This window comes from Garra rufa, chromosome 1 (assembly GCF_049309525.1).
Source record: "Garra rufa chromosome 1, GarRuf1.0, whole genome shotgun sequence".
Taxonomy (NCBI): Eukaryota; Metazoa; Chordata; class Actinopteri; order Cypriniformes; family Cyprinidae; genus Garra; species Garra rufa.
The window spans coordinates 47,948,900-47,964,347 of NC_133361.1; positions in this window are offsets into that span (position 1 = coordinate 47,948,900).

Below are 15,448 nucleotides of genomic sequence, written 5' to 3' on the forward strand. Positions count from 1 at the left end.
ATAAGATACAAACTCACAATACTGAGAACATATCAGACTTTTTCCCCTCAGACTTTATAACTCGCAATTGCAAGTTCATATCTTACAATTCGGACTTTTTTTCATAATTGTGAGAAAAAAATTCAGAATCGTGAGATAAAATCACACTTCACCTTTAAAATGTATCACAGTTTTCACAAAAATATTACAGCACTACTGTTTTCACAAAATGTTTCTTGACATCAAAATTTGCATATTAGAGTCATTTTTGAAAGATCATGTGACAAATAGAATACAGTTATATTAAATTCGAATAATATTTCTCAATATTATGATTTTTACTATATAAAGACAGCCTTGGTGAGCATAAGTATGGAAGCCCATTTCCTCCACTGAAAAAAAAAATAATAATAATTGCGAGTTATCTCACAATTCAGTTTTTTTTCCTCAGAATTGTGAGATATAAACTTGAAATTGCCAGATATAAACTCACAGTTCTGACTTTTTTTTCTCAGAATTGTGTGATATAAACTGCAGCTGTGAGTTATAAAGTCAGTGTTAAGTGATATAAACTCTTGTGAAAAATAAAAAGTCAGAATTGTAAGATGTAAACTCACAATTCTGAGAAATAAAGTCATAATTCCGAAAAATAAAGTCAGAGTTGCAAGATTCTGACTTGTTTTCTCAGAATTGCGAGTTAAATCAGAATGTGAGATAAAAAGTCACAATTACCTTTTTTTTTTTTTAATTCAGTGGTGAAATCGTGCTTCCATACAAAAAATACTTTTCTTACTTAGATTTTTTTTTGCCTTGTTGTTTCCAGACAAAATATCTAAAAATTCTTAAATCAAGAAAAATAATTTTTACTTGTCTAGAAAATCCATCTTGATTTAAGAATTTCTAGATATTTTGACAGGAAACAAGACCAGAAATTCTGACTTCTTTCAAATGAGACTTCTTTCAAAACCAGTTTAAAAAATGTGACCGACCCCAAACTTTTAAAAGGTGGTGTATACTTTTTGCTCTATTAGTGGCACCATAAATAACTGCAAAATATCGCCCAAAATTCATGCCATTGGTTGAGTCACTGATGGACGGTCCAGACGGCTATTAGTTTTCTACTGAGAGTCACAGAATAAATAAACACACCTTTAAACACTTAAAGTAATTTAGTGATGGCAGGACAATTATATGAAAGTCAATCAAAGCCAAGAACAAGTGTTACATGACCACAGACTGCTCTGCATCTTTTATGCAATTATATAGTGTCTATAAAATTCAAGCAATCAAGAACCAATATATTTTTAGCCAAGCGACTCATAAACATCAGCAGTAAAATGCATTACTGGGTCTTTTGATGCTTACAACAACAACAACAACAACAACATGAAGATGACAGAGCAACAACTGACTGTTACTGGGGAGAAATCTGCAGGAAGAAAGAGACACACAAAAACAGACCGACTGAACGAGACAGTGATGAGAAAATGATGCTTGAATTCTCCAACTTTTACAATAGTAATGGAAGAAGTGTAACTTTATCAGTTCATTTCTTGAGTTTATCATTCATGTACACACCCCTCTTGTTAATTGCTTTGCGAATGTTGTTATGTCGACAACCCCACAAATAAATCTATAATGAAATGCATTGAAAAAGACTCAATGAGCGAGAGACAGAGAGAGGGAGAAAGAGAGAGTGTGAATAAGTAACCTTGTGTTCTCTTCAGCAGCGAGTCCCTCTGCTCCATCCCTCTACCCCCAGCAATTAATCATCTGATAGTGAGCTTACTCAAGTGTGCCTCTGCCCCCTATTCTAATTAACCAGAGAAAGAGAGAGGGAGAGGGAGAGGATGGACAGATTGTCAGTGAAAGACGGAGGGAGAGATGCAGGCTGGGGAGCAAGCGATTCGATGGAGAGATGCAACTGAAAGAGAGGGAGAAAGATGACAGGAGCACCAGCGGATGGGAAGATTTAGAGGGGCTGCCACCCTCCGCTGGTCTCACAGGAACAAGACACCGTGCTGCCACCAATGGCAGACTATCAAGCATACTAAACAGACAGCGTGTGTGTGCGCGTGTGCTGTCTCTTTTGCAGAAATGCTGATGGTGTCTGGGGGAGTGAATATTTCAGGTAGGGTCAATGACAAATAAAGACATCCAAGATGATGACAAGGTAAAATCCTTTGAAAATGATGTTTCAAATGTAAGGTTTTTTAGCAATTAAAGTTGTTTTAGTGCCTTTTTCTTAAAAACAAAAAACAAAAAACATTTAAAGCAGTTGTGAGAAAAGCACTTAGATTGAACTAAAAACACTCAGATTTGACTAAAAGTGGCAAGTAGGAAATCAAGTAATGAAAAAAGTCTTGGATATGTGTGGGTGAGCGTACTGTATATTAGTTTTCTTATATATATATATATATATATATTTACACTCAATAAGAACAAAATAACATTTTATTACAAAACCTACCTACCTTAACACACAGTCATGAAGGTCTACAAGAGTCCTTGGTGATATAATTTTAATCTGCCTAGACAAAAGTGTAAACATAGGCAGATTTGAGCACACACAGACACATCAAAATCAATCTCATATAGGCAAAAAAATATGTCTTCAAGTTTTTTCTTCAAGAATTTTTATATCATAACGTTTCATGTTTCTTTATTTTAATATTTTCAGGTTTAAATGTAACATTTAAGCCAATTTTGTGTATCTTTGGCTGGAAAACAAATCTTTTCCCAAGTGGAGTATCTCAGACTCAATTAGGTTTCTCTCCACTACTTGCGCATTAATTTTACATTCTACTCTCGTAAGAGTTTATTTACAGGTACACTTTTCATTATTTAATTATGGATTCAATGAAAATATACTTTCTGGTCCTCGAATCTGACTGGCTGAGAAGAGTACAATATTAGAGTAATATCATAACTCCACCAGCTGTTTGTAATCATATCACTCCCCTTGCGGTACTTCTTACAGAGAGTGTCATGGCAGATGCCCAAATCCAGTATCATTTTATAAATATTACTGTTTTTTGCATAACTGAATGTAGTATTAAGAGGTTTTCAGGCCAAAATGTACTTGTTTATAGTTAAAATATGCAGTTTGTTTATAAAGAGTCAACCTTTTTGTACATGTAAGCTCCGGATCGTCAGCGGCCGTTTTGCGCTCATAAACCTGCACAAGAGTGCCTCACCTCAGACAGATCTTTTGGAATTTACTGCTGGCTCTGATGTCTCTGTTTTGGTTACACATGAGATATAATTCATTATGGGTAAATCTAACGGTAGTCTTTGGTCTCATTAATCTATTGTTTGTTCCTGAGAAGATGTTTATGTATATCAGAGCGCTGCCTTTGTACTTTTGACTGAATTGCCTAGCAACTTTTATGATGGCTGTTGTTTTTATTAAATATTATTATTCAATAAATACTATTTTACTGAAATAATAGTATTTAATAATAGTGTTTCGTATTGAGAATCAGTGCATGTTCATGATTCGTGATTTTAGTTACATTGTTCCGCCATTATATAGCGACAAGAGAATGTTTTTATCAGCAGTAAAAACACAGAGTCAGCAGTAAAGACTTTTATCTTGAAAGGTTAACGCTATACACAGAAGTTATTTTTAGTTGACCATTTTAATGTACCAATGTTATGTAGATCATACAGCCACAGTTAGAACAAGCAAAGCTCTCCACAGACTCTTAATAATGCATACAACACAACACCACGACCTTCACCCGTTAGCATCTTGTCTGCAAAGTGTCGCTGGAGAAATGAAAAGGAGATGTAGAAAGGAGTGATGGCCATCAGGGTGCGAAACTGCCACATCGGCACCACCTCCCCATAAAGCTCCATCTTCTGTCTCTCATTTATGAGACGAGTGGTAATTTATGGCTTTATTTACAAGGGGGGTCGGTGGACAGATTTAATATTTTAATTCTGTTTTATTGCCTGAGCACGGAAGAAACCCAACGAGGTTTATCACCACCCATCGCCACAGCGACATGCTGATGGACAGGCCAGGGTGAGACTGCCAAGAGTAGGAATGAGGCTTGGAGTGAGGGATAAGAGAGAGGAGCGTACGTGAACAGAATCGTCCATCCCACCTCTAGACGACCTGCCAAAATATTCAACGCTTCATACCTTTCTCTCCCGCTCTCTGTCACGTCCTATAACTCTTGCCTTGGCTTACTGGGACGAGAAGGTTTCGGCCCTGAGGCAGCCAGCCGAGCTCTTGCTCCGGGGAGATTCATGGTTCACACAATCGACTCGAGAACAAGCAGAGAGTTGATTCACAGCTTAAAACCATCGACTCAGGGCTAATATCAGGATCGATTCATGGCTCTCTACTGTCCAGACTTGATACAGGAGTTGATTCATGGCTTTAGCCAGTTGATTCAGAGAGATTTCCTAAAAGGAAACTGCATACTGCTCAAAATGTTGGATAGACAGAGATTTAGCATGAATAAAGTCCCATTCACACGTCAAGCTAGCAGAACACTAAAGATTTAGTAGCGCTGTGCCAGATCGAACAGAGGAATTTAAAACTGCTGACAGACAAAGCCACCATTTTGTGTTGACGCTCAGTGCATGAAGTAATTTGAATTTGAATAAAACAGCTAGAGTTAAAAATAAATGTTGTTTACACGTATCCTCATTTTTCTGTTCTCGTTCTTAGGATTTTTCAGACTCAAAATAAGAAATGTGAACAGATTCTAAATCCTAAACTTATTTGTACTTAAAGGAACCGTATGTAAGAAATTTATGTCATTTAATCATAAAATGGCCCTGACATGTCCCTAGACATTAAGAAATCATGTTCATTTCAAATACTTATATCACTGACAACAGTGGTCCGGCCAGGATATTGTCATTTAAAAGTGAGAGTTGCAGCCCTCAACTGATGTTATTGTTGTCGTTTTGTGTTTTGGTCTGAGGCTCCACCCTCCAGCTATCTATCAATCACGAAGTCAGTAGAGTTTCGTGAGACGGGTTGCCAGCTAAGCTCTAGTTAGTTACAGCTGCTGCTAAGAACGAGTCGGATAAAACATGTGTATAAAATTACGAAACCTAAAAGACCTCGTTATGAATCCGAAATACGTCGTGACAAAGTCCGAAATAAAACAAGGATTTGTATAGGAGATGCCTTTGAATGATGGAGACGGCTGAAAACGGAGAAGAATTTGAAGATAGACGCCAACGTAGCTAATTTTCTCCTTGACAGGTAAGATTCATCTATGTTTGGCTAACTTTGCTTCCGTACACAGTGGATTTTCCGCGGTCGGCCGTGCTAAATGCGTCCATAAAAAGCTTTATATCGCACCACGAGCAGGGTATGAGAACAATCTATATTCCGACTGAAATGTGGTATTACAGTACATCTTTACGAAATATTTGGCTAATCGCCATCTGTAAATTTTTACGATACATAATTACTTCGCAAAACATCTCTTGTGAAGCATAAACATTAACAGAAGAAAAACAAATTACTGTGTAAGACTCGTCACTTGCCATTGGAAGCTCCTTGTTGCAGCCTACTCCTGCAGCTTAGCTGGCAACCTCGAGTCAGGGGGGAGCGGGAGGGGAAACACCGTTCTACAGTATTTTGAAAGTGATTGCAGTACCAGTTTTGGCCACAATCCTACATACGGTTCCTTTAACTAACATAATACTAAACACTAAAGAAACCACCATTTGACCAGACACAGTTTGTGTAGTGGGAGTATTAAAGGTGCCATAGAATGCATTTATACAATATTTTTAAATTGTTCTCTGATATCTACATAGAAGGTATATGGCATAGGAAAGGGCAAAAAATCTCCAGAAATGGTTTTACAGGTCCATTTACTGTACAACCCTAGGATTTGCCCCTACAATGAAATGCTCTGTTATTTGGAAGCTTCATGAATATTAATGAGCTCTGCTCTGATTGGCTGTTTCACAGAGCTCAATAGCTCGCACATGGATAAAAATATATATTTAATTAGGAGCTCTAGCCACTTTTAATATGCGGTTTGTTGAATCTGCCATTTTGAATCGCGGATATATTAGTCTGATTACTGTGATGCATGTGCTCTGTGTAAAGTTACAATGCAGAGACACAAGTGCTTACCACACAAGTTGAGCTGCTCGTCAGTGATTCTCCAGATCTGTAAATCATTCGCCATCATTCGTTATTTCTCCATCATTCACCATCATCAGCGCAGTCATCTCTCTGTTTATGTGGTAAGTGAAATCCTATGTATAGCAATGTAACAGGCTAGCGCTAGCATTAAGCTAACCGTGTTCCTTAAGTGACTCGCCTTGTTTAACTGAGGTGCTGACATTACCGATGATTGGGCGATGCAAATGTTGGAGGCGAAACTATTAACGATCCCGGGGAAGTTGCGTAACAGACCTGTTATGTTGGAATTGGCCTATTTTTCAGGGGTCTTTTGCAAATACTAGATTCATATAAGAAGGCGGAAACAATGGTGTTTGAGACTCATGGTATGTCATGTCCATATACTGAACTGTTATTATTTAACTATGCCAAGGTAAATTCAGTTTTCCATTCTATGGCACCTTTAAAACTTTTGGTCCACTTTCATGTAAGAAAAAGACTGTATTTTTTTAAAGTGTATGTTTTTTTCCTTTTTAAATTTTGTTAACTTTTAGCATTACACTATTCATTGCCTCAATGCTTACATACTACCTTTCAAAAAATTGGGGCCGGTACGTATATATATATATATATATATATATATATATGTTGAGAAAACTGGAATTTCAAGGATGCATTAAATTCAATCGATCAAAAGTGACATTGAAGACTTTTATAATGTTACAAAAGAACCTATTTCAAATAAATGCTGTTGCTTTCTATCCACTATCAGGAGTCCTGAAAAAACACGGTTGCCATTAAAATATGAAGAAGCACAACTGTTTTTTAAACTTTGATAATGGTTAGAAATGCATCATATCAGCACATTAAACTAATTTCTGAAGGATCATGTGACACTGAAGGCAGAAGTAATTATGCTGTCACCTTTGACATCACAAAAATAAATTATGTGTATTAAAACATTGCATTTCTAAAGTGATGAAACATTTAAAATCATACAGTACATGTACTGAAAAGCCACAAAACTCTATTTTGATTTTATGGAATCTTTAAATCAATGCTAAATGCATTTGGACAAAACGACCCCATTCAAATAAAGAAACATCCCATTTTTAAGGCTATGAATTGGCTATTAAAACAAGCCTATACTGTATACCCTTACATCTACAGACACACAGCCCATCACTTTCACCATTCCTCAAAACAGCAAAACTCATCAAAATCAAAAAGAAAAGATAGAAGTGCCAATAAGAGAAATTAAATAATTTTTCACCTTGCAGAAGTTCCCTCGCTCACGTATCAGACATCATGGGATGTTTGATTGCATTCTTAATGGAAATCAATAGAAGGTTTTCAGCATTCTGCAAGTGACTTTTCTTCCAATCTACAAAATGTCATTACTTTTTGAGGCCTACAATTTCAGCAAGGCTAAAAAAAGAAAAAGAAAGAAAGAAAAGTGCAACGAGCAACCGAAATTGTGGAGGAGCAGGAATGTTAGACGACACTCTCTCACTTGTTCGCATTTTATCACCCAGTCGTTCAGGAGGGAACAAAGTTGGACAGAAAAGTGAACGTAAAACAAACCAGTGTGAATTAAAGGAGCGAGTGGTCAGGTGACCCATGTAAATGGACAGAAATAAGATCAGACACTCCTGTGGGAGTGCACACTCCTCTCCTGCCTTTCTCTGTTCCCTCCTTCCACAGGGGGTTCATGGTGGTTTATTGATTATTTTGCGGGCCCATCAGGGGGTTTTGTTCAATCGATGAGTCTCTAACAGCCACCCTCTCCTCCAGCCCCAGGGGTTTATGGGAATGTTAAGAATGGCAGTTCTGTTAGAGATCAGGGTACCCCACAGATCCGATAACACCCCCCTCCGACGAATACACGCAGAAAAACAATCCACCCGAAAACAGCCTCACCTCCCGGAGAGTGTCACGGACTGGTTATTATCGCTGCCAGAGTCGGGGACACTGCACAGGAATGTTCTGCAGAAGGGTTATTGGGCAAAATCTCTCACAAAATCTGCGCCTGCACAATTCTGCACAACACTATGCAGAATAAAGTGCAACAATGGCCACCAATTTTTTTGCAGCCTTGGTTCCGCTAGTATTTTTCTTCTTTATTTTGTCCCATAGTGACTTCAAGTCTTTATTTACAAGTTACAGTATAAGCCATGAACCAAATCAACCAACTATTGGGGAATTCACAACTACAGTCCTCAAACATCAAAATTCTGTCATTAATTACTCTTTTCTCAAGACATTTGTTCATCTTTGGAACACAAGATAGTTTTAAATGAAATCCGAGAGGTTTCTGAGCCTGCATAGACAGCAATGGGATTACCATGTTCAAGACCCAGAAAGGTAGTAAGAAGATTAAATTACAATCTTAAAAGCATTACAAATGACATAATTAAACTAAAAATAGTGGAAAATTATATAATATAATATATATTTTTGACCAAGCAAAGTTGTTTTTATGTGCATATTATGCATACAAATATTTAGTCTGAAAGTGTAGGCAAAAAGTATTTTGAGGTACTTCAGGGGGCTAGGCCATTACTGTAAGTATTGCGAATGACAATTACTTTAAAAATAATGGAGAAACCGTTGATTTAAAAATGTTAATTTTGAACACAAATATTTAAATAGTTCGAAAGTTTAGATAAAAAGACCTACTGAAAACTGTTGAACAGGACTATTTTAAAAAAAGTTTCAATAATGAAGGCAGATGGCTTTAACAAAAGCGTATTGATTGATTAACAACCTCGTACCTCACAGTTGGTCTGTCTTTAAATGTTATAAGTTATCACCCAAAATTAACTCCCTTCACTGTGAGGATAAAAAGGACTAATAGGAATAGGAACCCAGTTGTCGCTTTGGAACACTCAATTTCAGTATATTTAAATTAATTCTGCAGAATTCCACATATGTGATCCTGGACCACGAAACCAGTCATAAGTGTAAATTTGTCGAAATTGAGATTCTTATTGAGTAAATAAGCTCAAGCTGTTTGTTAAAATAGACAATGTTTGTCTGAGATACAACTATTTGAAAACCTGAAAGGGTGCAAAAAAAATCTAAATATTGAGAAAATCACCTTAAAAGTTCTCCAAATGAAATTCTTAGCAATGCATATTATTAATCAAAAATCAAGTTTTTATATATTTATGGTAGAAAATTTACAAAATATCTTCATGGAACATGATCTTTACTTAATATGCTAATGATTTTTGGCATAAAAGAAAAATCAATCATTTTTACCCATACAATGTATTTTTGGCTATTGCTACAAATATACCCGTGCTTCTTAAGACTGGTTTTGTGGTCCAGGGTCACATATTTACTCTAAAAATCAGGGTAGAAAATATGGAAAACAGTGTAAAGGTTCCATCTGGACCTGCTTTATAAAATGTTTATATTTATTCCACATTAAAGGGATAGTAAACCTAAAAATGAAAATGATCCTATGAAAAATATGGATATTTTTCTTACACAAACACATTGGTTTGCTTTAGAAAGCCTTTATTACCCTTCCGTAGCCATGTGGAGTACTTTTTATGATGGATGGATGCACTTTATTTTGCTTCAAAATCTCGATCACCATTCACTGCCATTACAAAGCTTGGAAGAGCAAGACATTTTTGAACATAACTCTGATTGTATTCATTTAAAAGAATAATGTCATATACATCTAGGATGGCTTGAGGGTGAGTAAATTTATTTATTTATTTATATTTTTAAAACAGGAAAAGATTAAGGACAATCGGGCCTGGCTCAGTATAAAACTGATTTTCAGCAGGTTCCTGCTCTGCAGAACATACAAACCACATGCACAACAAAGCTCACACACTAGACAGTTAAAGACAACAACAAACACACAAACCAAAATATAGGGCAACAAGGGGCTATAGAGCCGTCTCAGTGGTCACAGATATACCTGTCCATTAAATGGTGAGCAAATGTTATTTTAAAAAGTCTTCTTGATGTGATAGTTCTGATGTGCTGTGGAATCTCATTCCAGGTTTTAGTGAACACATGAAAAAAAGATCTCTGCCCATAACAGTTCCTGTAAGCCGGTAAAGGCAAAAGTCCGTTTGTAAAAGATCTCGTAGTGCGCTCAGACCTTGAGCTAAGTTTCGGAACCAGTTCGGTTAGAGCAGTTACAGTATGTCCATTTAAAAATTGATAAAACAAGTTTATCCCATGGCTTATTTTATAGTTCTGAAATGTCAAGGCATTACACAAAGATAGTGCAGTACAGTGGTGAGTCCAGCCTGGAAGCCTGACATGGATCTTATGAGCTCTATTATAAAGTCTTATTACTGGTTCAATAATCTCATTTGTTGTTAGTGACCAAACAGGTAAACAATAGGACAAAGTGGACAGAACAATGGCATGAAGATAGGTTTTTGAAACAGAAAGCAACAAATATGGTCTAATTTTACTATAAACATATAACTTTTGGTTTAACTTTCTGGTTAGAGTTTGAACATGTTCATGATAAGTAAGACGTGAGTCAAGATAGACTCCCAAATACTTATATGCTGATACAATTGAAAGCGTTTGATTAGAAAAAGTAATGGAATTGGATATGGATAACTGTCTCCTAGATGAATAAAAATACATGCATTGTGTTTTCTTGACATTAAGTGTTAAATGATTATCTTGCAGCCAGTTATGTAAATGCTGCAGATCTGTGTTAAGTTTGTAATTAATTGTGTCGATATTAGAACCAGAAAGAAAAATAACAGTGTCATCAGCATATAGCAAAGAACTAGAAAAATTCAGAGCACAAGGAAGATCATTAATATACATAAGGAAAAGTAAAGGACCTAAAATACTGCCCTGTGGAACTCCCATAGAACACACTCGTGGCTGTGATGTTACTGTGCCGATTCTTACAGTCTGAGATCTGTCACTTAAATACGATGTAAACATATCTATTGCGGAAGATGACAAATGAAAAGAAAGAAGTTTGTTTAACAGAATTTGATGATTGACTGTATCAAAGGCTTTCTGAAAATCTATGTATACAACTCCAGTAATCTGACCCTTGTTTAGAGATGTACGTATTTGCTCAGTGAGAAGCAGCAAAGCCGACATAGTTGACCACAAGGGTCGAAAGCCATGCTGGCAATCACTGAGAAGGCTATTATTTTCAAGGTGGTTAATTAGTTGATTATATAATATTTTTTCAAGCAACTTGGAAATGGTTGGGAGAATTGCAATTGGACGGTAGTTGGAAATATTAATTGGATCATCAGATTTAAACATCGGGGTGATCTGGGCCGTTTTCCACATGGCAGGAAATACTGATTGTCTAATACACAGATTAACTAAATGATGAAATAGTGGTATAAGAGTACTGGCATGAGTTTTAAGAAAAGTTATGTTTAAATTATTTATATCACAAGCATGAGAAGCATTCAGAGAACACAAAATATTAGTTATATCATTTTGTACGATTTCAGAAAAAGAGAATTGCTGAGATAATGTTGGTACTGATGTGAGAGACAGAGGACTAGTAAATCTAGAGGATAATTCTTGTACAGATGCAATAAAATACTCATTAAAAGAATTAGCAATTTTATCATGATCAGTAAGAAGAATACCATTTATAGATATTTGTAAATTATTATTATTTTTTATTTTATTTTCACCAGTTATTGATTTCAATGTTCGCCATAATGTTAATGGGTTGGAAACTGTTCGGCTAATTTGATTTTCATAATAAGACTGTTTTGCTTTGTACAATTCAAAATTACACTTATTTCTAAACTGCATGAAAGTAAGCTTAGCTTCAGATGTTTTTAATAATCTGTATGCTTTCAAGGAAGAGGCCTTCTTTTTTAGGAGCTGTAAAATATCAGGACTTACCCAAGGTACTGTATTTTGTCTAATATGTATTTTACAGGTAGTTGTATATTTTTTACGTATTGTCTCCAATCTCCTATGGAAATTTGAAAGAATATGATCAGGATTTTGCAAAAACAACTCGTTACTCCAATCAGTATCAGCAAATTCAGCATTAAACTGAGACAATTTTGAATTTGGTACTTTTTTAATGTAATTATTTTTATGACATTTTGGCTGTTTAAAACATTTCCTAATGACATATATGAGTGAATGATCTGAAACTGCTGTGTTTATCACTCCTGAAATGCCATACTTGGAAGGTTGATTAGTGAAAATAAGGTCCAAAATAAAACTTCGTGTTTTTCCAAATCTGGTGGGATCTTTAATGAATTGATGAAGAATTGATGATTTTATGGCAGTTGTTTTCAGAAGTTTAGATGAGTTATCAATCCAGTTTAAATTTATGTCGCCAAGAATAACAAGCTCATTAGTTTTAACCGATTTTATTAAGTCCGAAAACGGCAATAAATATGCAGTTGGACTGACATTTGGAGGCTTGTATGTGACAATAATAGTAACTGAAAATTGATTTGTAAAATGAATAACCAATTGAAGTGACTCTGATACTGTTGATAGTTTTACTATAGAATGTGCATATTTATTATTTACATAAAGAGCAACACCACCGCCAGTTCTATCAGTCCTATCTTTGCGATATAATGAATAGTTTTCAATCGCAAGAAATGAATCTGATATAACAGGAGTCAGCCATGATTCAGATATTGCCATAACATGAGCCTTTGTTTGAGTAAGCATGATTTTAAATTCATCCAGTTTGGGAACAAGGCTTCTCATATTTAGATGGCAAACTTTGAAACCTCTGATTCTACCAAGTTGGCATAAAGTAACTGGATTTTTTCTTAGACACATTGGTCTTTTTTGTGCTCTAACAGGTTTAGTATTAAAACCTGGGATAACAAGAGGAGAATTAAATAGCAACTGAGATGTAATCGATGTGCCTACAGGTTGTTGGAAGCACTGCGGTTGAGATAAATCCATGTGTGGGACACCTGCATGTAAACCCATGCCCAGAGTGTTATTTAAAACATGAGTATAAAATCCCAGGAAATACAAAAAAGCGGACATAAAGGCATTTTTGCCCGGACCAGGGTTAAGTTCAATATTTCCGATAAATAAAAGAACAGAGAGTAAGAGTCTTAATGAGGACTTTTGGCGCTTATCTACATTAGCGTCACTCGTGCTCATAGGTTTAAACTTAAAGTCATTTACCCACCGGTGGAAGATGATAGCGCGGATCGAAATAATTGTCCGTTCGAACTGGGGAATGATGTTAAGACGAGAGGCAAAACTTGTATGATCCTCCGGTCGCATATACAGGGTAGAGTACTGCAAACTTGGAACACGAAGTCGGCCAGATGAAAACCAGGCCTGCTCTCCACACACGGCTACACCGTGCTGGACATCGGGCGCATACCACAACCCGCCTCTCCGGGTGGGTGAGAAGGTCGCGTCCGCCTCTCCGCCGCGTCCACGTCTCGAGGCCGGACATCCCCACTCATGCTCAGTCACTCTCTCGAGGCAAGTAAAATGGCTAGGGACTTGAACAACATTAAAGGTGCTTGTTATGCCAAACAGGCACGACACGGCAATGACACAGCAAAGGACCCAGTTCAGCTGGTGTAGTAAAGGCTCCACGCCGGGTTTGAGTTGTTGATCTTTAGTTGTTAAAGAGTGCCCGTGTTGGCGTTTGTGAGTTGTCCAAACAAAGCGGTTGACCCGCACTTTACGGTACTGGAGCAAATGAAACAACGATAGCATTATAACTGCAGTAAATCTGGTAAGAAACAGACCTGCAGACATCTGTAATACCAGATATTTGGTGTTAATCTGCAGCAATGTTTCACAGCTCGCTGTGACAGCCGCCATCTTGTTCCCACCTTCCTCCAAAGGGTAATTTTAATTTTTGGGTGAACTATTCCTTTAACTTTAGTAAAACGAGGAAAAAAAATTCAGGGAACATCAAACTTATTTGAAATGAACACTTCGAGATAAATTAGTGTGAAAGAACAAAACGAGAGGAAAAGAAATGAGGTAGATGGAGTGCAGGCCGTGAATCTTCTCCTGATTTTCCAGGAAAAGGGTAGACAGACACAGAAAAGATGTGCTCGCTTCCCCTGGGTTACTTGAATAATTAACCAACGATTAATTAAACCTGTTTACCAAGAGAGGACAGTGACAACAAGACAGAGTGAGAAAGGGAATGAGAAAGAGACCCAAACTTACCACAAATGGAAAAAATCAGAAATCCCAAGGGACGCACTTGTTTAGGCTGACCTTTACTTCTTCCGTCGACTCCACAGGAGAGTGTGTGTGATTCAGAGCTATGGACTCTCTGATTAAGAACAACTGTCTCTTTAAAAGTTAAACAGAACATAATATCTGTAGACGAGGGACAGAATTCAATAAGGGAAAAAGTAACAAAAAGATACAAGCTTGGATGTTATTTATTAGATGAGTCAGCAAAACATAGTCTTAGATTAGGTTTTTGCTCTAAATGTTGCCTGCCTTCTGGAAACACACACATCCCGAAACCTACAGGGGCCACGGAATGTAAACACATTGCTTACACTGAAACACTGTGTCAAGGAACTGGGTAATGCCACAGCAGGGGGGTAAACAAGGGACAAGCTGACCAAATTAAAGATCCTTCACAGCATGAGGATTCACTCATATGCATGAGCACTCCATTTCTCAAATGCCTCCAAATCCTTGGCTGCACGCTATTCTGAAGAAGAAAAAAAAAATGTTTGTTTTCATAATCCTTAATCCAAATGTAATGACTTTCTCCTTCTCGAAAAGACTTTTCCTCTTTTGTTGTCACAACCAAGGCTGCAAGCATGGAGAAAAATAATATTAACTAATAATAACCATAGCCTCCATGTTGAACACGAATGCCCATTTTTCTAGTAAAACAATCGAATCTGTGGGGGGGAAAAAAACTCAAGTCCCACCCTCTATTGCTTCATGTCATCTTTTTACAATTCTGTACTATAAGGCCGTGTTCACACTTGCCGTCCTTTTTCAAACTGCCAGCGTCTGTTTTACATTCTAATCCTATGGAGTAAACCGTCTTTTCAAAAAAGCCCTAGCGCTTTTTTTAAACGCCACCGCCGGCGTCTTTTTTTGCAGCTCAGAGCGTCTTTTTAAGTTGAAAAAATTTGAACTTTTTTGAAGAAAACGCCCTACGTCAAGCGTTTTTTTGACAGCTGACCAATGACAAGCGAGTAGCGGGACCTATCGTTTCCATAACAACAAAAAAAAAAACAAGAAAAAAATGGAGAAGTTGCCGGTAGATAAACTAGTTTCGGAGCACAAGGAGTTGTATGATATGAGTAAACAACTCTATCATAATATACATCACAAAGAGGCTCTTTCTCGACATTTCTTCACCACACAGCACTACGCTACTGTTGCAGCTGT